This window comes from Protopterus annectens, chromosome 5.part1, assembly GCF_019279795.1.
Source record: "Protopterus annectens isolate FY-2018-M chromosome 5.part1, PAN1.0, whole genome shotgun sequence".
NCBI classification, from domain to species: domain Eukaryota; kingdom Metazoa; phylum Chordata; order Ceratodontiformes; family Protopteridae; genus Protopterus; species Protopterus annectens.
Window position 1 is genome coordinate 523,873,008 of NC_056736.1, and position 25,456 is coordinate 523,898,463.

Below are 25,456 nucleotides of genomic sequence, written 5' to 3' on the forward strand. Positions count from 1 at the left end.
TTTAAGTCTTTACTGGTACTTTCAGGCCAGTAAAGCCAAACCCCAGTAGCTACTGGCATGCCATATTTCATCACTTTTCTGAACTCATCATTACAGTATAATTGGATTGTTTCATCGTACTCTAGAAATGTCTGTAACGTTAGGGTGACTGCAGTATCCCATATAACACCCAAACTAAGTAATTGAAACACTGATATTCCTTAAGGGGTCATTTGGGTTTATCCCAGGGGTTTCACTACAGGAGGTCTAATGTACTACACCGTAAAGACTCTAGCTTTGTTGGACCTTTCTTATAGTTTTTGTATTCTATTATCAGCAGGTACAGAATTATGGGCATTACTTCTAAGCCCTGATTTAACATTTTTTCTGTAGTCTCTTTCAAATAACTTCTACAAGAGTTAGCTTCATGTATTGAAAATATAATGGTGCATTTAGTTTCAGAAAAATACTCTGTAATGTCTTGTGATCTGTCTACCCACAGACTTGTTTCCCGTACACATAAGAGTAGAACTTTTCACAGCCATGCATAGTAGCTAAACGTTCCTGTCAGTTTGTGCATATATGATCTGTCTCCCTCATTCCTCTTGAAACAACACTTTTCCTATACCAGATTAATGGGCATTCACAGCATTGTAACTGGCTTTCTCACATCATAATAATAATGAAGAGTTGCAAAAATTAACAATTTCTTTAGCATTGTTAGATGTTTCTGTGTTTCCTGCTCCCATATCGCTCTACCAGCAAACACTGAAAATTTGGACAAAGGCTCTTGAAAACTGCATATATACAACTCCAAAAATCTGGTCTGGACAGCTAATTAACATGACATTTACACATCTAGTACCTTAACTCCTCCCATTTCTTTTTGGATTGTGGCATACCCCCACTCAGGAACACAAATTAAAAAACTAAGAGTGAAGAAATTATCCAAAATGTAAGGGTATTTTACTGTGAAACAGATGACAGATTGAAATAATCATTGATATTTGCAAAGTTAAGCACAAGCATTGTTTTCATATTTCTGTAAATTTCTCAGTAAGTAAGTTAACTCCCAGAAAGGAATTTCTTGCTATCATGTAAAAACACAAGTCTGCCTGAAAAAATGTGATTGGACAGTATGTGCTTAGGTTCTATCTACAGTTTCCAAGATTGTAAAATTGTACACTAGGCAGTCTCTGACTGCTCCCCCTCCTCAACTTTAAGTCGAGGACAAAAAAAAGAGTATCTGTAGGTTGAAAACCAAGAAGAAAATGTCTTAGAAGAGTTGAAGAACAAGGATGCAAAGAGCTTATACAAGTTCCTTGCTACAGTTAAGCTGATAAACAGATTCTTCTAAGCAGCCCACACAACCACAGGGAGGGCATGCAGACTGTGCACAGAAGGCACCCCAGCCGAGGATCGAACCAGAAAATCTCTTGCTGTGGGGCAACAACGCTAACTGCTGTACCACCGTGGCCAGCCAGTTACAGTACTAAGGAATAAGAAATATTAACAGTAATTTAGTAGGTTTGAAGATTGTTTTTCTATATAACTGTGCATCTGCTAGCATGGCAGTGATACAGTGGTGTCACTACAAAATAGGCTGTTCAGTTAGCTACTGTTTTTTTGACCAAATTCATTTGAAAAAAATCAACAAAAAAGCTAAACTACAAAATTATACTAAGCTTAAAGAAAACTAAATCAATTGCATTAAACCATACAATTCCATCACAGAATCTAAGTTAAAGGAACTAGAAAGAAAATGAAATGGAGTAAACAAAACTGTAATGAACAGATATGCTTTAACAATGAAAAGGCACAATCAATGAATTCAACAGATGGTGAAAACAAAGGTGTGTAAAATAATATCTCATACAAAGCCACCTTCACAGCCCTCACTTCTTTTACAGATGAGAAAAGATGCCAGATTAACTAATTAGCTAACTAAAATTCTTCTTAATGCAGCATTAATTTTTATCCGTACTAAAGCTTGTAAAAATGAATATAAGTATTTTGACTTCAAAACTGCACCAAGATTAATATTTACCCGTCTTCTGACCAAAATATTAGCATATGTGGAATTCACCACCTTAGCAACCACTGCAAGGAAACTGCACATTATTCAGGTGTAGATCAGTAAAGCTTAACTAAAAGAAGGCTAAATTTATCTTGATTTTTCAGGACTGCTTTATGTGTACTGTACTGTACTTTATAACAAGACCACATGTTGAAATTCTGTGTTCACATTAAGCAGCTACTGGAAAAGCTGAAGATTTATTATTGTAATTATATCATTATCCTTAATACACAAAAGTGATTCACTTACTCTTGCAAGTTTACATTCCCTTTTTCTCCTTCAGTGCTGTTTGTAGGGCAGAAACAGGAAATAAATATTTGCAATGGTTGTATAACTTTGGGTGGAGTGGAGGGCACACGGTAGAGAGATCCCCTGAAGAAGGGATGCAGTAGACTTCTAAGCTTAAATGATATAGTTGATGTCTTTTCATTGAATGTTGCTGTATCAGAGCTTACCACACAATCCAATTTTAATTGCCGAGAGAACAGTCTTGTTTCTGCTTCCGTAGTAACTTGCTTACAAAACATTTATGTGGTTGTGGATCTAGTGATGTTTGGCCTTGGGAACGGCAGTCGCTGATGATGTATCTCAAATGTGTATGGTATGGATCAAGCTAATATATATATATATATATATATATATATATATATATATATATATATATATATATATATATATGTGTGTGTGTGTGTGTGTATAATTTATAGGGGCCACTCAAAATTCCTTGGCACACTATTTTTTTCAGTGAAAAATGTGGTATTTTCTGTGACATACAGTTGAAAGGTCGGTCCACTCCTAGTGTTACACTGTTATTCTCTCAAGTAGTTTCAATGGGTCTGTGTTATAACCTCGAATGATTAAAAGAGTGAATGGTCTTTAATCGACGCCTTAAAATGGAAAAAAACTAAATCCCGAACATATGGAACAGCAGTTTTTTTCCCAGGAACAAATAATCACTGCTCCGCAAAAATCGAAACACAAAATAAAGTGGGGGGCTTCGCCGCCCACACCCCCCTACTTAAATATACCAACTCTGAGACTACACCACAGTGGAGGAAATGGCAAATTCCTGAAAACGGGCCAGTGATTTTTTTTCCTGGGGAAAAAAATAGCTGTTCTGTGTGTTTGGGATTTAGTGCTTTAGATTTTAAGGTGTCAATTAAAGATAGTTCGCTCTTTTAATCATTCGAGGTTATAATGTAGACACATTTCCACAGCATAAACACTTCTGCTAAGTTTGGGATAAACTTGGCTAAGTATTGGAACATTCCAGAAATTTTAGCAATGACTATTTATTAAAATCGTATCATTACTGATATTGTTATTTATGCTTTGATTCCCAGATTGTTCATCAGGTCTGTAGGCCATTTTTACAGAAGGTCTGGGAAGAAATGTTCCAGGAAATTTATAGAAGCTACTGAAAAGTGTGAGGATAAGATGCAGTACAGTTCAAAACAGTTGTGTGGACCTTGTATGCCAACTAGCAGCAGCAGCAATACAAACACAATAATTAGGTCATAGCTGAATACTCATATTGGTGTAGACTGCATACATACAATAATAACAAAATCCCCACTAAGACTTTCAGAGTACAAGTGAGTAGGTATGGTTACTTTGGAGTAAAAGAATTAAATAAAAATTCAATGGTTCCCTGATGTACTGAGTAAAGCTAGGTACTTTGGAGAGGTAGTGATAGAGTGATATGTTATTTGGAATTATAGGTGGTCGAAAAGAAGGAGGCTGAAAGTAAAGCCATTTGTTGAAATGCCCTCCTTCATAATAGTGAAGATTCTAATGTCATGGAACGACATGAAGTTGTTGAGGTAAAGGAAACATATAGCACTAGGTAGCCTATCTACCACAAGAGGAGTGGTTTCTGGCCCAGAAATTGAAGTTTATTGGCTGTTTGGGCAGTTTTTCCATCCCCTTTATCTTTTTGGGTGTAAAAGCCCATGTTTGTGCAGGTTTATGCTTGTTTAAGCTCTGCCTAGCAGCGCCGAGCTGAGGTAAACTATTACTGGTGCCACAAAGTCTGCTCTTCAGTTTTCCCTTTAATCTTGCTAGTTCTTTCTTTCTTGCACTTCAAATAGCTTAATTGCATTGCACTTCGACAGGTTTTTGTAGCAATTATTGTAGCATACCTAAGTGTCATCAACACTAGTTGGTCTTCATGGAAATAGCTCCAGTACTTGGTAGTCATGACCACCACGCATGGCATGATTAAAGGGCAGTTTCCTATGCTTTCTCCTATTAACCTGGTGCACTTGGGCATTCTGAGGCTGTGTAGGAACTGCCTCATGTACAAAAACAACCCTCTCATCTTACCTCGCAACACTCAGACTTGTGAGAGATGCACTTATATCACCAAATTAGAAGCTACGCACTCTCCAGCCAAGACCGGACTAGCTGCTCAAGAGGAGAAGGTCAACACCTGCACCACTCCACATGGAACACATAGCCCTCCAGAACACCCACCATCACATCTCTCACGTAAAAACACAAACCACACACCCACCTTCACAGAGCTGTCAATAGAAATTTACCCAAATAGCAGAGACCTCCAAGACAGAAACACACTCGACCACCACAACACAGCACAAACCACAGGACACATAGCTCACCTCCACAGTGTGCCCCTCAACCTAATTCCGTAAGGCTAAACACCTTGCCCAATACATTAATCATAGGTGATTCAATAGTGAGGCACACAGATGTCCCACTCACCAGGTTCAATAAGGAGAAGGTAACAGTCAGCTGTCTATGAGATGCCAGAATCTGACACATAATACACACACACAGGTCACTCCACAAGTACAAGCATGACTCTGTCATTGTCCATGTGGGTGTGAATGACCTGAGATGTACCTCCATGGACTACATGAAAAGAGACATGGTGGAGCTCTCGGATTATGTAACCCTAGCCCTGAGCAGTATCTTACCATCACCCCAAATGATACTGCAGTACAAACAAAAAAATGATTGACTTCAACAATTGGCTAAGTTTCTGGTGCCATTCTAAGGGGATCCAGTATCTGCCTACTTGGGATTAACTGATTGACAAACCTTGATGCTTTGCCAGAGATGGTCTGCATCTGTCACTCTTGGACTTCCGGGTACTGGCTAAGGCTCTTGCCACCCCATAGTGCCTTTTTTAGGCGGTGTTCCAAAGACCAAATTACCACCATAACAACTATAAGTAAATGCAATCTGAGGGTCATGCTGCTCAATGCTAGAAATCTAAATTTCAAGATGCACTCGCACGAAGCACTCCTCAAAATGAAGAACATTGACATTTGAGCTGTAACGGAGACCTGGTTTAAAGTGGCAGAAAGCACCCCTGCACTACCAGGCTATAACTCATTCCACACCTTTTGGCACCAAAACATGGACCGTAGCTCCAAAGGCAGTGGTGTCTCCATATTCATAAAGGATATGCACACCTCCTGACTAGTAGCCCAGCATAACACATCTGAGATGCTTCAGGTACAAACTGGTATAATGACAAAACAACTTCAAAAAAATAATTAAATAATAAATAAAGACTAAAAGCAAAAAATGAGGTGAAACGTCCATGAAAAGTTTTTAATCAAACAGCAAGTAAAGTAAGCACTTTTGCCTTGTTTCAATGAATAAAACTTCTTCAGACAAGTTAACATCATGCAATCCAATGGTTTAAATACAAGGCAAGTCACATGATAGCTTAATTACATTAATAAGCAACACCTAAAAAATGTTATTAATCAAAAGCAACAAGACAATAATGATTGTCGTATATACATTTAAAAATCAACCCCAATAAAATGCAGAAATTACTATTATAGAAACCTATTTAAAAAGTTGGCACCAACAACAAGGATATATATATACATATAAAAATTTTTACTACCTTTGTAAACTTCTTAATTTTAAAATGCAAGCTAAAGAGCATTCATTGTGCAGGCCTGGTTGGCAATAGGCATTCAATCTTATTTGCCACAATAATTCTAATAGTTCTAATTTCAAAGAAAAGCCCCCCCCCACCCTGAGAGTCTTGTTCCACCTAATCTATAATCTGAAAGCTAAAATTATGATCAGGGTATTCTTGTACATGTTTTGCTAGCCTCTTCTCAGTTTTTTGTTTTTAATACTGTAGATGTGGTCATATACCCTTTCCTTAAACTTTCGGTTGTTTTTTCCGACATAAAAACAGGGCATAGTTTACAAGTGGCTAAATGAACTACACTTTTGGAACTGCGAGTTAATCTTTTTTTTTGAGTGAGTGCCTTTTTCCTCAAATGTTAAAAGTTGCTCCCACTTCCATAAACCTACAGTATGGGCAGTTTTCACATTTGTACATTCCTGCTGCCCTCACTGTCTTAACCTTTTTTCTTTCAAGTAAACTTTTCAAATTAGGCCCTCTCCTATAAATAATTCTAGGTTTTTGCTCAACTATGTGCCTCAGTTCATCATCAGTAATAATTAAATTCCAATTATTAATCAGAATTTGCTTTATAATATTTGCATCCATGCTAAACGATGTGATGAATGTAAATTTATATTTAATTCTCTTCTCAATTTGGGCATCAGTCCCAACCGTCTCATCCATTGTCCATACTGTAGGTTTATGGAAGTGGGGGCAACTTTTAACACTGAACAAAAGATTTAATTGCAGTTCCAAAAGTGTAGTTTATTTAGCCATTTGTAAACTATGCCCCTGTTTTTATGTCGGAAAAACTGACCAAAAGTTTAAGGAAAAGGGTATATGAGCACATCTACAGTATAAAAAAAACAAAAAATTGAAAATGTGCTAGCAAAACATGTACAAGAATATCCTGATCATAATTTTAGCTTTCGGATTATAGATCAGGTGGAACAAGACCCCCACCGGGGAGGCCCTTTTCTTTGAAATTAGAACTACAAGAATTATTGTGGCAAATAAGATTGAATGCCTATTGCCAACTGGGCCTGAACGATGCATGCTCTTTAGCTTGCATTTTAAAATTAAGAAGTTTACAAAGGTAGTAAACATTTTTATATGTATATATCTCGTTGTTGTTGTTGGTGTCAACTTTTTAAATAGGTTTCTATAATAGTAATTTCTGCATTTTATTGGGGTTGATTTTTAAATGTATATACGACAATCATTATTGTCTTGTTGCTTTTGATTAATAACATTTTGTAGGTGTTGCTTAATAATGTAATTAAGCTATCATGCGACTTGCCCTGTTGTATTTAAACCATTGGGTTATGCAATGTTAACTTGTCTGAAGAAGTTTTGTTCATTGAAACAAGACAAAAGCACTTACTTTACTTGCTGTTTGATTAAAAACCTTTCGTGGAAGTCTTATGCTTCAGGTACAATTAACATATTGGGTAAGATGGTGATCCAGGTCATAGCCTGCTATAGGTCACCAACCATGTCCCTAGACTCTCACTCCATGTTCCTAAGCACCCTGGAATCTGTCAAGGTCCAACCCAACACTCTCATACTAGGAGACTTCAACTTACCCCTACATCAACTGGGAAAACTACTCAAGCACCAATACACTGGCCCAATGCTTCTTGGAATTCATCAATTCCAATACCCTGGACCAGCTCATTCTGACCCCTACTAGAGGAAGCAACATCCTTGACCTGGTTATTAGTAACATGGGCAACTGTTGCTCTACACCAGTAGTCAATTCCTCCCTGGTCAGCTCCGACCATAAACTTATCACCATGGAAACCAACATCTCACCCACACCTCCTGAAAAGGTAACCACCTTGAACAACTTCTCCAAAGCTGACTTTGGGCTCTTAAAAACAGAGGTGGCTAACTTCACGGCACCCATGCTAATGGAAAATAGCTGCATGACTGCTGAATCATACACTAGTGCACTGTACGAGCATGTACATAATTACATGGAACTAGCCATACCCAACAGAACCAAGGCGCTCTCCTACAAAAAAAAAGGAAGCCAATTTGGTGGTCCCCTGCCATTAATAAACTCTACAACAGAAGGAAAAAACTGTTCCAGAAAAAGGTGAAATCCCAAGACTGGAAAAACTCCCTTATTAGCCTCAACAAAAAGTTGAGATCCCTCATCAAATCCTCTAAAGCCAGCTATGAAGGTAGAATTGCAGCATACACCAAAAACAATCACAAAGCCTTCTATAGTTATATCAAGAACCTCCACAGCAATACCTAGATTTGCTCTGAGTTACTGCACAATGGTACCTCCTATACAGAGCCAACAGATATTGCCAACATACTGGCCGACAGATTCAGTGCCAACTTTACCCCTCTCTCCCCCTAAAGGACCAATCACAATACCGGAAGAATGCCAGGCACCCAGCATTACTGCAGCACAGGTTAAAGCTGCATTGTCCAAGGCCAAGAATACAGCTTCCATGGGACCCGATAATATCCTTGGCTGTGTTCTACATGAACTACAAAGCGAACTGGCACCACATGTGTGTGCCCTGTTCAGTCACAGCCTCACCTCAGGCTTTGTCCCTACCGAATGGCTCACTGCTACAGTCATCCCTCTCCATAGAGGGGGAGCAACTACAGACCCTCGGAATTATTGCCCCATTAGCCTGACGAGTCTGATATGTAAAGCTTTGGAGCACATCATCATGGACCTGATTAACAGATATATAGGAAATCTCCAAACTCTAGACCCAATATAATTTGGTTTTGTGAAAGGGAGATCATACCTGCTCAACCTGGTTGACTTCTTTGAGTCAGTCACCAGAGCTGTGGATGAAGGTAAGGCAGTGCATACAGCCTACCTTGATCTGGCCAAGGCCTTTGATACCAGTCTTCACTTGGGAATTATTGATAAACTCATCAAACTAGGCATCAACCCCTATTATCACTAGGTGGGTTGCAAATTGGCTCACAGATAGAACACACTGTGTGAAAGTAGTAGACTCCAAGTCAGACTGCTGATCAGTCACGAGTGGAGTCCCACAAGGATCGGTCCTGGGTCCTCTCCTGTTCGGCATCTACTTCTCAGAAGTCCAGGCCAATGCAAAGAGATTCTGACTGACCAAGTTCGCAGACAACTGCAAGCTGGGAGCCATTATTAACTCCCAAAGTGATGCAGACATCCTACAGAAAGGCCTCACTGAGACCAATGACTGGTGATGAAACCATGGCCTTAAGCTTAATGCAAAAAATGTGTCATCATCCTCTTTGGTAAAAAAATCAGTTCCCACTAATTACCACATCGATGGGAGTCCACTGAACACTGAGGGCATTATAAGAGATCTGGGGACACAGGTTGACAGCAACCTCTCCTTCGACTAGCACATTGCCACTGTGGTCAGAAAGTCCTTCTATGTGGCACATCTCATTGCCAAGGGTTTTACATCCAGGAAGAAAGAGGTCATTGTCTCTCTGTACTCTTCCCTCATTAGACCAGTCATTGAGTATAATGCCCCATTTGGCATCTACCTCACTAGACACCTGCAACACCCGGAGAGGCCACAGAAGTACCTCACTAAGAGGATCCTAGGCATTAAACACATGTCCTACACAAACACTCAAAAGACGCCAGCTATTCTCTGTCTCATATCACATACTTAGAGGTGATCTTTGCCTGACTTACAAAGCCATGTCTGACCCAGCTCTGTTAGAAATGCTACATCTAAAGAAATCCCAATCCCTCCACATCACATTCTCCAGAGACCTCAACCTCATTACCACAATCAACAGAACATGCTGGAGGGACAGGTTCCTCACCCAGAGACTGCCCATGCTCTGAAATAGACTTCCCATCCATGTCAAGCAGAGCACCTCACTGTCCCTCTTCTAGAGAAATCTTGATGAGTGGATGGGTAATAAAAAATTCACCCCAGGAATCACTCTTGAGGTTCTACTTGATAGAGGCACTGGGAACTAATGTCAGGCAGTACAATGCCAGGGCACTTCTATAGTTTAGGCTTGTAAAGGCTCCAGGGCCATTAGCCTAGTACACACCTATGAACCTATATGTCATCATCATCATCATCATCATCAGGCCCCTTTTTCCCATTTTTTTCTAAATTGGGTCGGGGTATCGTGTTAACCGCCGCCAACTTTCCATATTCAGTGCCACAGTCCTGCCTTCTTCAGCATTCATGCCTGACTGTCACAGATCTTCTTTCACATAATCCATCCACCTCTTTGCTGGACATCCTCGCTTCCTCTTACCTTCTTCCTGTCTGTCCCAAATCTTTTTCACCAGATTGTCTTCTTCTTTTCTTCACGTGTCCAAACCACCGTAATCTGTTCTCTTTGATCTTTTCTGCAATTGGAGCTACTTTGGCTTCTGCTCTTGTATCCTCATTTCTTCGTCTGTCTCACAGTGTGTATCCTATCACCTTTCTCAGGCACTTCATTTCCATCACCTCTAGCTTCTTCAACTATTCTACCTTTACTGCCCAGGTTTCTTTACCATACAGTAGTACTGGTCGCACCACTGTCTTGTACACCTTACTTTTCAGCTTCTTTGGCATTCTTCTGTCATAGACTACACCTGATACTCTATGCCAGTTGGCTGCAGGCCCTCTGATTCTAGCTTTGACCTCTTCATTTAGACTACCCTTCTCCTCAGCTACTCCTCCCAGATACTTGAAGCTGTTTACCTGTTCCACTATCTTCCCTTCTATCTCTATTCTCAACTTCTTCTGATTTCCCCAATTTGCTGCCATTACCAGTGTCTTGTCTGTGCTTAGTTTCATCCCATGTGCCTTCATATTTTCATTCCATTTTCCTATCCTTTGCTGAAGTTCTAGCTTAGAGTCTGCCTGTACTGCCACATCGTCTGCATACAGCAGCTTTATTGATCTGTCCCCTCCAACCTGTTTGCTAATGTAGTCCATCACCAGTATAAACAGCAGTGGGCTCAGAGCTGAACCCTGATGTACACCCACAACCACTGGGAACCCCTCTGTGAGGCCGAACACTGTTCATACTTGAGTCATTGGGTCCTTGTATGTAGCCTGCACTGATTCTACCAATGTTTCTGGGACTTCAAACCACCGTAGTACTGCACAGATCAGCTTTCTTGGGAACTTGTCATATGATTTCTCCAAATCTAGGAATGTCCATTTGAACTCTTTCCTCATCTCTAGCTTCTTCTCAAGTATCTGTCTGAATGCAAACATTGAGTCAGTTGTGCTGCATCCTGATCTGAATCCAAACTGCTCATCTCCCATCTTACATTTTACTACTCTGCATATCCATTCACCAGTCACCCTCTCCAGAACTTTCATGTAATGTGATAGGAGTTCGATACCTCTGTACTGCCCACAGTTGTGGATGTCCCCTTTGTTCTTGGACACTGGCACAATTATGCCTATTCTCTAGTCATCTTGGATACTCCTTTCTCTCCACACTACTATTAGTATCCTCAAGAGCCATTTCTCCCTATCTCACCCAGCATCTTTATCATATCTGCTGTGACCTCATCTGAGCCCGCTGCTTTTCCTGACTTCATCTTCCTTAGTGCTGTTCTTACTTCTTCTAGGATGGGCTCCTCTTCTTCTCTAATTGTAGGCTGTTTCTGGGGCAGTACAGGTTCTGTGGGGTATTCTTCATTTAGAAGCTGCTGGAAATACTCCTTCCATCTACCTTTGATGTCCTCTGGGCTGGTGAGCAGGTTGTTGTTGCCGTCCTTTATGAAGGGTGTCTGACTGTCTTCTTTATCTTTCTCTCTTTGCCTTGCAACCTGATATAGTTTCTATGTGTCCCTTACTGATTCACTTTCCAGAAGTTGGTACAGTGCCTCTGATGCCCAATTCTTTGCTATTGCAACTTCTTTCTTAGCTTCTTTGTTAGCCAACCAGTAGTCCTTCCTAGCCTGGTCAGTCCTTTCTGTCTCCCAGTTCTTCCTGCCCTCCTTTTTTTCTTTTGATGACTTCCTGGACTTCCACCACCAGCTTTCCTTATGTACCTTATTTGCATACCTGGCTTGGCTACATATTATTTCTGTAGTTCTAACACATACTGTTTTTAGGGGCTGCCATTCCTCTTCATCTCCACCTATTTCCTCCTCATCTTGGGGTGATAAAGGCTTGAGTAATTCCTTGAACTGTTGTACTTTCTCTCCAGTCAACTTGCAGGTCTTCAGCCTGGTCTCTGTTGACCTTAGAGCTTTCTCTGACCACTGCTTGCAGCTGATTGTGGCAACTAGTGGTTTATGCTGTGGACTGACTGTTTCACTAGGGATGACTTTGCAATCATGGATTCTGCCCCAGTGCCTTTTCCTTACTAGAGAAGGTCTACCTGGGTTGCATGTTGACTACTCTTGTATGTGATCTTGTGACTGTCTCTCTTCTGAACCATGTATTGGCTAGTATCAAGCCATTTGCCAGACAGACGTCTAGAATGGCTTCTCCTACTTTATTCCTGTTGCCCCACCCATGTGAACCCAGGCAGTCCTCATATCCTGTTCTGTCTGTCCCGATATGTGCATTCAAGTCACCCATTATCAACACCAATTCATGCTGCCCTGCTTTATGTAGTAGGTCATGCAGCTGCTGTCTGAATGCACTCTTTTCCTCACTATCACAACCCTGCTGTGGGACATAGGCTGAGATTATGAATACTGTCCTATCATTACACTGGAGTCTGACTGCCATGAGGCTGTCATTAATTCTGATGATATCCCTTACTGCCTTCTGAAGCCTCTCTCTTACCACAATTCCTACACCATTTCTAGCCTCCCCTCCACCTAAGTAGTAGACTCTGGATCCCAAGCCAAGTGGTTTTGCTGCACTGCCTTTACTTCTTATCTCCTGGATACATAGGATGTTCCGCCTCCTCTGTATCATCATGTCATCCACTTCCAAGCTGCATCCTGTCAGTGAACCTACATTAAGCGTAGCAATTCTCAGTTCATGTTTGGCAGGTTGGTTGGTTTTACATCCAGCGTTCACTCAACAGAGCTATCCCAGGTAACCCAGGCTGGGTAACTAGACACCAGTAACTTATTGACCCAGGGCTGCTGGGCTTTATTGTGGGCACACACTGGCCAATAGGAGCACATATACCACTCCCACCATTAGCATGAGTCCCTGGTGTGGGTCAGAGTAGGCCAGGTCCTCAACCCACTTATCACCGGTAACTACCCATGCCCATTTTTGGCGACATTAGTCAACATGATCAAAATCACCTAGAGCCATATGTTACACCGTCGAGTGGCTAGCCCTGCCACGGCACGCAGTCTGTGATCCTTGTTCTCCTACCACAGTAGATGGCCAAAGCGGTTGGTCTGTACAACTCTTCCCCCTATAGGGCACCATGTAGAGTCTGTGCTGCTCTCCACAGCTCCATTCATTGGTGAGTTTGAGATGGAAACACTCAGCATGTTTTTCAGACATGGGAGAAACCCCTCAGAGACACAGGGAGAACATGTAAAGTCCAAACAGGCATTGGTCGGAGGTCAGGATCGAACCTTGTACCTTATGCATGAGAGGTGAAGACCTTAACCACTAAGCCATCTGGTCTGTGCTAAGCCACTTATTTATATTAAGCTGATGGTTATGTTTAGATGTAGTCTGAAAATAGATAAGCAATGGCATGGAGGCTTTAACATGTGCATTTGGTTAGGTTTACAAGGTAAGATTTTAGATGTTTTCTTAATATGTCAAAGCTGCTGAGTTTAGTGGTTTCACATGAAAGTTTATTCCCACGGTTAGGTACATAGGTTTTGAAAAGGGACTTTCCAGAAGTGTCAGAATCATAGTAAGGATGGTGTAGAGGAAACAGATGCCTTGGAGGCAACTTATAGTGGCATCAAACAGGTTGACAGCTTGCAAATTGTCAGTCTGTTCCTTTTGTTTAAAAATAGAAATGAGTTATTAGATTGCTGTACAACAGCTCATCCCTGCCTTTAAAAAACAGAATGGCAGTGTACATGCTGTCAGCATTCATACATAATGGGGAGGAGTCTTGGCTCTGTGGCCAGTCTCCACTGCTACAGTAAGTTTTACTTTTTGTGATGATTAAAAGGTTGCTGAATGGTAAAAGTCAGTGGGTTGGAGAGTGGGATATTTTGGGTTTGGTAAAATGAATTAGTGAGCATTACAGAGCAGAAAATAGTGTAACTTGTACATAAATAAAGGCCAAGACAAATCTTGAAGGTGACTACATTGATGGGTTTTATGTCCATATCCCAGGGTGACGTTTGTGATCTTATTCTACTTTTTTCTTGCTTAGGTAATAAGAATGCTGTGATTCTGGTATAGCTAATCCCTCTAGAGAATATCTCTGAGTATATGAGAGAGGTCAGTAATTTAGTTGTAACTCTTCTAGTTAACTAGTATCTTGCAGTGTAAAGGCTGTATAGGGCGATGCTGCATCCTTTGATCATATGAATTTGTTCTTCAAGGGTAAGGCTGTCATCAGGAATAACTCCAAGATATTTCATTTTTGTTGGCATGTGGTATTAAGGTGTTCGATTATGTCCTGGTTTCTAGTTTTGGGGTGTGGGTATTTTTGTAGTGATTAGAACCACGTAAGAGTTGCTTTTGATCTCAGTCAGTAAGAAATGCAAGTTACTTAATGACTTCTCCATTATTAGTAATCTGGCTTGCACTGATTTTTGAGTTGCTGTATGCTGCTTGGTTGAGGACATTGGAGTCATATCATCTACTTGAATTGCATGCAGGTTATTGTAGTGGTCAGGCACTGGGCAATATTAAGGGTAAACAAGACTGGCCATAAGATGGATCCCTTCGGAACTCCTTTGTTGGAGGTGTACTCAACAGATACATCAGACCCCCATCTGACTCTGACTTTACTGCTAATCAGGTAATTTTGGAACTGCTGTCTAGTGAGAGGATGTAACTTTAAGCCATTTAGCCTGTTTGAGTCCATGTGGCTTATTGTGCCAAAGGCTTTGGAAAGTCCAAGAAATAAATTAGACACTACTACTTATGAATTATGTGTATCATTACAAAGATAGTCAGGGTTAAGAAAGCTGTAGCTACTGAATGCCCCTTACAGAAGCCATGCTGTGACCTAGGAAGAAGGTTCAATTCTGATAGATGTGGGAAGAGTCATGGCTGAGCTATTTGCTTAAGTGTCTGTAGTGATATATTCAGTACACTAATGGACTTATAATCTTTAGATTTTCTAGAGATGCCACAACTGTGGAAGGGGATTATATGGGATTCCTTTCAGATGGATGATATGTTGTCTTGCTCTATACATCTGTTTATAGGATATGCTGCAGGGGCAGCTAGGGATTGTGCAGATATGTTTATACATTTTGGGGCTGACTGAAACAGCTGGGCCCTTTGTTGAGAATTTTTCTTATAGTTAACAGGCTTTCTTCCTTTAGCCAAAACTGATTGGAGAACATTAGGGTGTTTAGTGTGTCTTTCCATTTGCACTACTGCTTTTTCTTTCTCTTGATTAATGTGCGAATATGTTCCATATACTTGCTGTTACTCACCTATATCTGACATTCTTCTTTGCTTAGAATATTTTGTCTCGGCTGCCTCAGTAACTTCTTAAACCATTCATCACATTCCAGTGTGATGTTTCCCCAAAGTGGTGCATTATGAGTAGTGTTGACAACACCTTCCAGATTATCAGTAATCTGTGCAGCTCCTCTTTGAAAGAACTTGTATGCCGAATAAACACCAAACAGCATTCTCAAGATTGTCTATATTAGTAATGGTGCGTTTGAACGTACACAGCTTTTACTGTCTGAATTGTGTGATTTGCCAAAAGCCAAGGTTAGCATCAAGCAGTAAAAACATATTTAGCTCTTAGGGTGTTAGGGTAGTGGACATAACTTCACCAATATTAAGTGTATAAATCTTATGTAAAAATTCTGTGTTGTGATTTTGTGGATCTTTTCTTATAATCTGGTCTGCTTTGACTACATTAACCACGCTGTAGATCCATGAAACAGGCTCGTAATTTCTCACTATTATTTCTCCAGAGCTTTTAATTCCATTTCAGTTCTTCACTGTTTACTGATGTGAGAATTGTCTGCTCTGCATATATCTGTACTTTTCCCATCATAACTGTACAAATATTCGTGAACATAGCATGACTAAACACATGCTTGGCTTCCCTGTCTGCATGTCCCTTAAAATGTCAGAATCCATCTGCACATTATGTGTATATTTAATAAAATGTAATTGTGTTCACATGTGGCTCTTCCAGTTATTTAAACTGCAGTAACACAATCTGAAATAAAATATTGTAATGTCTGGTTTTGTAAAAACAGTGATGTTAGCATGTTGCCTGGAGAATTCAGTAATATAGCTATTGAGACCTTCTCTGTGCCTTGCAGTTCTATATCAAGATACTACTCTCTGCATTGATAAAGAACCTAAAGTTAAGATTTTTGCCATTAATATATAGTGTATCAGTGCAGTAACTCACTTTTCTTTCAACGTGTATGTTTTTCTGTAGACATACTATTCAGTGCCCATTCATCTATAGCATTGTTGAGTAACTTGCTGTGTGATGGAGTTAGAAATTAAGTTATCTCAACTTGTATCTACATCTTTTACTTGCAAACGCCTTCTTACCAATTTTATTATCTCTGCAATAAACATTTTAGGAGAAATAATGCAATAAACCACACTTTATGTATGCCTGATTCATCACTGGCAAGCTTTGCCTTCAGGCCTGTTGTCATGGTACGGCCTTTAAATCTGCACTGCTGTAATTCATTACAGCCAACTGACATCTCCAGATGTTTCTGTAGTTACTATAGCAATAACCCATGCCTGGGTGTGGGTAATGCTGGATTTACCCACAGTTGGTGTGGTTTGGTCACGAGGGTGAAGCCCGAGTGGCCAAACAAAGCCAACCGTGGGTAAATCCAGCATTACCACACCAGAAGTGGGTTATTGCTATTATACAATGACATTATTTAAGAAAAAAAAAATTACTTTTCTTAAATAATGGTGTTGTATAATGCCGCCTTGCTGCCCTTCTGCAGCTGTCTGGTATTCTGCGGCAGTTCTGATGTACTGCGCATGCGTATGCCTACGCAGTACATCAGAGCTGTGGGCAAAAGCAATGGAGAAAGCAAGATCTCCGTTGCTTTTTACTGTTTCGCTATGTTAAATGGGTTTAACATAGTGAGACAGCTTTAAAAAAAGCAACGGTCTCGCTATGTTAAACCCTTTTAACATAGCGAGACAGTTTTGAAAAAAGCAACAGAGAAAGCAAGATCTCTGTTGCTTTTTACAAACTGTTTCACTATGTTAAATGGGTTAAACGGAGACAGCTTTAAAAAAAAGAAGCAATGGAGAAAGCAAGATCTCCGTTGCTTTTTACACACTGTCTCGCTATGTTAAAGGAGTTTAACATAGCGAGATAGCTTTAAAAAAGCAACGGAGATCAGTGTGCACGTTTTGGAATATTAATGAGGGGTCATGGTATAAATCCTGATAACACCCCGAAGCATCAAATATTGCTTGTTCATATTGTACCATAATTACAAAATCATGCTACATACAAGGTGTGAACATTTCATCTTAAAGCTTACACAATGGCAAACACAACTGTATTGATAGCGACCTTTGTCTAGTCCAGATAAAGAGATAGTAATTATTGTTTATATAATATTTATTTAGTCATATAGTCATAAATTTCATGCTTTTCTAAATATCTCAACAACCAAGTAGCACAGACAGAACTGCTTAGCCTCATGTGAAAGCTGTCAGCCGGATTAATGAAATGCTGCTGGCAGTATGTGTGCAACTTGAAAGTTGCTGAGATATTGTAAGTTGTTTTCAAAATATTACAAACGTCATAGTTGCTGTATTTACTGTGACTTATAAAATCCAATTTAAGGCCTGGAACCTATAGACTACTATCAGTATAAAAATAGTTTCTGCTGAAGAGTTTGCCATTTACAGTTCTTTAGTAACCCCTATGGTTCCAGATATATGAACATTTGTTTGAAATGTGAGGAAATAATTTCATTTTATCAAAAAGCTTAGGCTCTGTCCTTTGGAAGTTGCAGTCCAAGCTTCCAGAGCTGCATTTGAAGGAATGAGTTAAAATGTGACAGTCAAGGGCTGTGGTCTCAGAGACCACCAATCAATACAGGATGGGTTACTTGCCTTAAGAGTTCCTGGTAAATATGCATTGTTGCCTCAGACAATACCTCATACCTGCTTTATTTAAATCAGCATTACTGTACAGCTACAAATTAGAGATGTGACCACTGACTCCACAGCATTTCACTTCTGTGATTACACACACACACACACACACACACACACATACACATACACAAAATTTTCAAGAAGAGGTTAATGACATCTCTGTAGTACTGCTACCTCTTTACCTGTCTTTATTGTAACATTACCACCTTTCCCTGTCTTTATGGTAACACTAGACCTCTCTACCGCATCAAAATCACAGTTACTGTCAACTTTAAAAATAAATCAAGCATACTATAAAAGTTTGGCAGCTGTGGCTAAAATACTCATTCTTTGAAGGGCAGAAGCCAACAGATGGGTTTACATCAGTTTAGTACACATACTGTTAAAGTAATAAATGCACCAGCAGCCAGAAGCACTTCTTTACTTGAAATAAGTAAAAGTAAGCAATGCAGTTTGTAGAATTAACCATACAAACCACTTTACACTTGCAAAAAGAAATGGCAGATAGATGGGTTTAAACAAGCAGATGGCATAAAGAAAAAATTTTAACTAATAACATGTATGGAATTGAACCTAACCAAATGTATACTTGATTTTCTATCTACCACTGACTTTTAAGCCCAAGCAGCAGTTGTGCAATTCTTCCAATCAGTGAGTCTTCCAGCATGAGCTTTATGTAGGATTGTGCGCATTTTAGTAGCAGGGCAGAGACTGGCTTAATTAACAGTCTTTTTCTTGATTTAAAGTAGTCACATGTATTGTTTCTTGTTTTTCATCTGTATGGATGCAAGGTTTTCTGTCTTCATAGGTTCATACCTCTGGGGAGATCCAATTAAATTAATGCATTTTATTGAGCTGAAGTAACATTTCCATGCCAGCTTAATTTTTACCAGCTCTTCCACATCACTGCCATGTTTGTCATGTTTCCTTGTTAGAGCTGTCTTTAGGCACTATTCCAGTTTTCATAAAATCTACATTCCTTTAGTACGAACACTTCCTTTTGCTAGACTTACTTCTTTAGTTAATCTGATTGAGAACCACAAAGTGAATTACTTTTTCACAGACTGTTTCCCACTTGTGTATCCATAGTCCTGCACCCTCCCCCTTCTGAAAATGTCAAACCAAACAGTAATTTTGAGTAGTATATGTTGGAAGTTCTTGGAGGCCCATCCAGTGCAGACAATCATTAATGGTCCTGTTATCAGGTGTGGCTGTAATCCAGGTATTTTAGTTAACATCTAATTATGTTGATTTTCACCCCAGCAAGCTGAAATAACTGAAGGTAGGATTGGAAATAGCTAATTATGACATTTGGGGAGTGGGGAGGCAAAAAGAAATCCATAAGAAAGATGTTTGCAGAAGAGCCCTAACTGCTTTTGCAGTTCATGGAATTATAGAATGCAAGTCATGGGGTCCACTTGCTGGGTTTTATTTTCAATACTGGTAAGAAGGGTATGCACAGTTTTTGGAGTAACTGTCCTAAACAGAAACATGACATTAATATTTATGTTATGATGCAATTGGGTTTGTGTGATAACTATTGATATGAGAAGGTTTGTGAGATTGAAAAAAATGTCTCTAAGTGGATTCACTAGTATTTTGATAGAGAAAAGAAGGAGTGAAAGTGTTTCTTGAATCATCTATGACTTTTTTAGGCCAGTATGTTTTGCAGTTATGATTTATTTGTTATTTTGGTATACTTGGGAGTGTGGTTTACCCCAATATTGCAACAGATTGTGAAGAATCCATATTTAGACTATATAGGGAAGTGTAAGAAAATACATTTCAGACCTGGAATTTGAAGCTTTTAAGATATGGATCAAAAGTAAAGTTAAGGCCACAACGGTCAGATATTGATCAATGAGGTTTTGTAAAAGAAAAGCAAATGTTTGACACCACTAATAGAATGATGACCCATAGGGAAGCAAAGTACATGAAGACCCCACTATTGTTGGTGGGTCTTGATGCACAGAAAGTTTTCAGTAATGTCAGCTGGGATTTTTATAAGTAGAGCAATGGAAGCATCCATGTTTCCTGATACAATAATGGTGTGGATTAGGAAGATATGTCAAGGATCAGAGGCAAGAATTAAGGTAGGAGGGTTCCTCTCTGACAGTCTTTGTTTGAAAAGAGGAACAAGGCTGGTTGTCTTCTCTCTCTATTGTTATTTTCTTTATACTGGTATTGTACTCAAGAAAAATTAATCTTATTTGCAGATAATATTATTTTGTATTTGATAAATCTAGAAAACAATACTTTAGTGTTGTGAGACATTTTGAGATGGTTGCTTGTATTTACAGGATATAAAAAATGAAGATAAAACAAAGACTATATCTATAAACTATGTTCCCACACATGAATTGGTTCACTAATACCCATATTTATGGTTTTATGATAAGGTGAAGTATTTAGGTGTTTGGATTAAAAAGAATGTTGTTATGGCTGCTAAGGATATGTGTTAAGAGACTAAACAAGAGCAATACAAAAAGAGAGAAGTCAAAAGCTCTTGACGATGGATACTGATAGTAAGGTACAAACAATGAAAATGTTTCTAGTCCCTTTAATTTTATATAAAGATCGGGCATAGTTTTATCAACCGGAAGAGATGCTGTGGACCTTGATTAACAAAAACGTTGAATAAATTTATGTGGAAGGGGAAAAGGGCAAGAACTAAGTGGGGTAGGTTGTTTCTTCCCATAGATGAAGGTGGTTTAGGACTACCAGATTTGATGGGATACGTAACAGCAGAAAACTAAAAATCAAAGTGGAAATAAATTATATTGAAATAGGGGGACTCCATTTAAGGAGAGATTATGATTTTGTATGTAGGCCCTTAATGAGAACAGTAACAACCATACAGAATATTATATTTACCAACTGGTAGAATGCATTTGAGAACTAAGCTAACACAAGAATGGAGAAAGGAGATTTTTACCAGTAGAGATGACTATGATTAAATAGGCAAGAGGGAGCTGGAATCCACTGAAACAAATTGGAAAAGAAACCAAGAGATTGGGAGGAAATAACTAAGGAGAGAAAAGTCTTAGAGAGGGATGAGTCCAAGCAGATGTTTGGATTGTGGGTTGGGCCAGATTGCCTTCTATACCAGGAATTAATAACAGAGTATAAACAGAGAGAAGGGGATATGGGAGTATTAAATAAAAGAACAGCTCTGACTGAGTTTATAGCTGATTGTAGAACAGAAGCTGCCTTTAAAAATGTGTAACAGTAGGGCATATAAAGTAATGTATGATAACTATATACATCTGTTAGAAAAGTCTGTGAAATGAGAATGGAAAGGTAGCATACAGAGGAACAATGGGGAGATACTAGTATGGCTTCCAAGTATGCAAAAGAATTAGAAAGTTTAGTTTTTGCATATGTATATATTTATACCCCAGGTAGACTCCTGAGATTTTTTTCCCATAGGTAGACAGCAGTTGTTGGAGGAAAAAGAGAGGTACCTGGGAAAATATTTTTGGGAATACAAGTTGGTAGATTTTATAAACTCCTGTACATGGTATTTTGTCAGAGATGTTGGGGGAGCAAATTACTGTAACTAGGGAACAAATTACTATAACTAAGGAAATTAGTCTTTTGATCTGAGATATACGTACTGAATGGACCTGATATAGTAAGGTCCCATTAATTTTAATGCTGTTGGCTGCCAAAATAGCAGTTGCTAGAAAATGTAAATCAAAAACTCAACCAACCATAATAGAATTATAGAATGTTATAAAGGAGATAAAAGAACTGGAAGTGGGATCTTTAGAAAAAGGAAGGAGCAAAACTACATAGCAGTAAATGAAATCTGGAGGAGCAAGGAAACAATGCACTCAGAATAATGTTCAGGAGGAATAAAATTTCAGGGAAGGCAGGATTTGAACATTCTGTGTAATGTTAAAATGACTAATGATTTTAAGAAAGAAGTTGTATATGCTTAATGCATAAAAAAATCATTGTAACAATTTGTTTTCTCTTTTATAACTCTATTTATACTCGTGCTACTGTATATGTGAAGTTAATAACAGTGCTGAAAATAAATAAATAAAAGTTTTGACCATCTAGATATATTTTCCTCCTGGTGATATACATGTTCAATGCCATATCTCTTTTCCCAGAAATGTTTGAGAAACATTTAGAGCATGTTAACATCTTGGGAAAAAGAAAACACAAAGTAAGCCTGTGATAAATTAGTGATGCCTTCTGACCGGGTATGATAGGAGGTCCCTGATTTTTGACTGTATTGGCGAGCACCCCAGTTAATGTTAATTTGCTTGTGGAATGCCCAAGGATGTGATTCAAGACAGAAAGAGTTGGCATGGAAATTTACAGCAAAACAGGGACACTGACACCTGTGGACAATATTTTGGAGCTTGAAGGGTTGAATGTTAACCTTTGTTTCTATGTACAATAAAATTATTTTTGATAAGAATTCTGAGATGAGACCATTTTTTTCCTGTGGTTTACCTATTACACATTATAGCATACGTTTTCAACTCACCATCAGAAGAAAAAAAACTGAGAGTTGGAAAATGTGTAAAAACAGAAAAAATATATTTTTTTAAGAGGAAAAGTCCCTCTTGCATCCCTGATGTTAAGGGCTCTAGCCCCACACTATCTAAATTACAGAAACAACTCCATGATCGCTCCACAGTGGAGAAAAGGGGAAAAATCCCCTAAAAGTGCCCTGCCAGCTCACACAATATAACTCACTGCAGTGTTAAAGTTTCAGAAAGAAACTCCCTGACAAAACAACCAGCAGCGGCTTGTAGGAAAGATGGCTTGCTTAATGTTTCAGAGATGACAGGAATGTGAAGTTTATTGAGGGTTAGCCAGATATTTAACAAGTCTACCTAATTATTAATAGTTCCAGTATTTTGACTAGCTTTGGAGAGGCCTTTCCTAGTTGAAAGTGGGCTGATTATGGATGGTCCTTGCTTATGCTCTGGACAGAAGTGCTAAAGTAAAGTTTGGATTATATCTGCGTATGTTTTTTTTTTTTTTTCTGACTATTTGGATGTGAATGATAGATATGGATGTTGTGATGGAAAGACTCAAGTTTGCCTCAGTGTCTCCTGCCGATATGAATTTGAAGGCTTTCTGTTGTAGACTGAAACAAATACAAGAATAAATGTATTCCTTCATATTGGCAGAGGATGTGGTCAAAATCATTTCAATAGAAGAGTGACTGTCTCCAGTGTTTACTGCTCTGATATGACCATTTGGTCCTGTGTACACACCTTCATCAGGTATTGTTGTTTTGACTGTGACTCAGACAGTCAGTTTACATTTGAGAAATCAGTTCTCCAGGGCTCGTAGTTTCATAGGTAGTTACAAGGCTTGTAGTCGAGGTGACCATTGAGTATCCGCTAAGCATTACCTCATTAAGTGAGTTGATCAAAGTTACACTGTAGAAAATGAAGGCTGAGGGAGTTCAACCCTGTACCACAGGAACTAGCTTGTTAACATCTCATAGTCATAATCCTCTGTGCTAACTGCCAGACTGAGCTTTGGCCTGGGGTGATCCTTCAGCTTCTTGTACTCTGGTGGCACTGCTTGGGATTCATCCCAACTTAAGACTTATCAATAAAGGGCCTCTAATATATAAACTGATACGATAAAAAAGTATAGCAAGGTCTAGAATATCCTCCTGTCATCTTTTATGTTGATAATTTAACAAACAGACGAACGGCTTCCAAAGTTAGGCAAGCATTTAATATATAAAAATCTGCAAAAACAAGTCGAAGCAGTAAAATCAATAAGTCCTTTAAGCGCTTTTCGTTTGTAACAAAGAGACAAACTTCAGAAGGTAAAACAACATTCAGCTACCATACTTTTAATATAAAAAGTGCGGGAAATTAAACAATAAAACAATCAATGAATTGATTAGTCAGTTTGAGCAACACATTCTTTAAAGGTAAATATACTTCTTGTTTGACAGTTGAATCAGCAGGACAACCTACAAATAGACGACAGTTCCTAAGAGTCATACATTGAAAAACAAGCACTACCTTTGTAAGCTAAGGAGCTTTAAAATACATGAGATTGAGCAAGCCTCATTTAACCCAGGGTAGTTAAAAGCATTCAACCTAATTTGCCATAGTAACTCCAGTTCCTCCAATTTAAATGAAGCCGGTCCACCACGAGCATCTTGAACAAAATCATCAATAACCAAATATCTAAACTTGTGCAAAGGGTTATTGTAGACATGTTTTGCTAAAGCATTGTCTAGCTTACTGTGGGAAATGGCGTATTGATGCTCGTATACCCTATCCCTGAGCCTACGCAGAAGGTTATCAGAATGTTGCAGTGTATGGAAGAGAAAGCCGTGGAAAGTCATTTTTCAAATGGAGCCATTCTGTGCCTAGTTTAATCATTCATGCCATGTATTAGAGCTTGATCACATGATTCCAGTATACAAACAGTCCGAGAACTTTTTAGTGACAAAGAAAATTAAACAGTAGTCTGACAGATGAAAATGTCTCCATTCACGTGAGTTAGGTGGTGACTTCAAAGTTTTTTTCTATATGGCTTAGTTTCTCTGCTACTAATGTCTCCTTGTGAAGCTTAATTTAAATGACCTGGTTAGTGAAAATGTTGAATATGCTGAAAGGAGATGAATTCAAGGATTCCATGCAAGTTTGAGTTACCTAACTGTAATGTTTTCAAATGTGAGTAAATGCATGTTAACAACTTTATTATTGATCATTTTCATGAAGATTTTGCACTAATCACAGTTGTAGAAATGTATGTGCTTTGCATTTAAAAGGTTTAGAATTAAAGTTTAATGCTCAATGTATTGTGGGAGAGTGGGACAGCAATTCCCTAATTCTTTTACAATTTTTTTCAGTAACACGGGCACAAGTAATTAGGTTGCATTTATAATCTCATAGTGATGGCTTGCCCAAATGAATGCATAATATTTAGGTATTGTACTGCTGGTGATATTACAGGGCTCTGAGGAGCTACTGTAAAAAGTTCATTTTGCCCTGTATTTAAGGAAAACTCAGAAAGAAAGCACCAACACATTGCAGCACACATGTCTAGCAACCTATATGAGTAATATAGGCAGTAGCATGAAATATAACAAATTGAGGGTAGTGTGGTTTTATTATTGAAGCCCACAATTTCCCTGCAGTTTTTGCAAAATAGTTCTGCATTTTTTTATACAATTTTGTTTTGGTTTTCTAGGGCTCCTGGTCATATTTCTGCAGTGCTAATCATCTCTCTTTCATCTAGAGCAAAATGACTTTCTAATGGAAACAGACCCTAAAAGAGAGCACATCACTGCTAAATCATCAA

At 38.9% G+C, this 25,456-nt stretch overlaps 1 protein-coding gene across 5 annotated transcripts in view; it reads left to right on the forward strand.

Annotated features, from left to right (window-relative positions):
• The window catches only part of LOC122803500, a 601,463-nt gene that overhangs the window by 269,538 nt on the left and 306,469 nt on the right, over positions 1–25,456 (forward strand). The window lies entirely within an intron of this gene.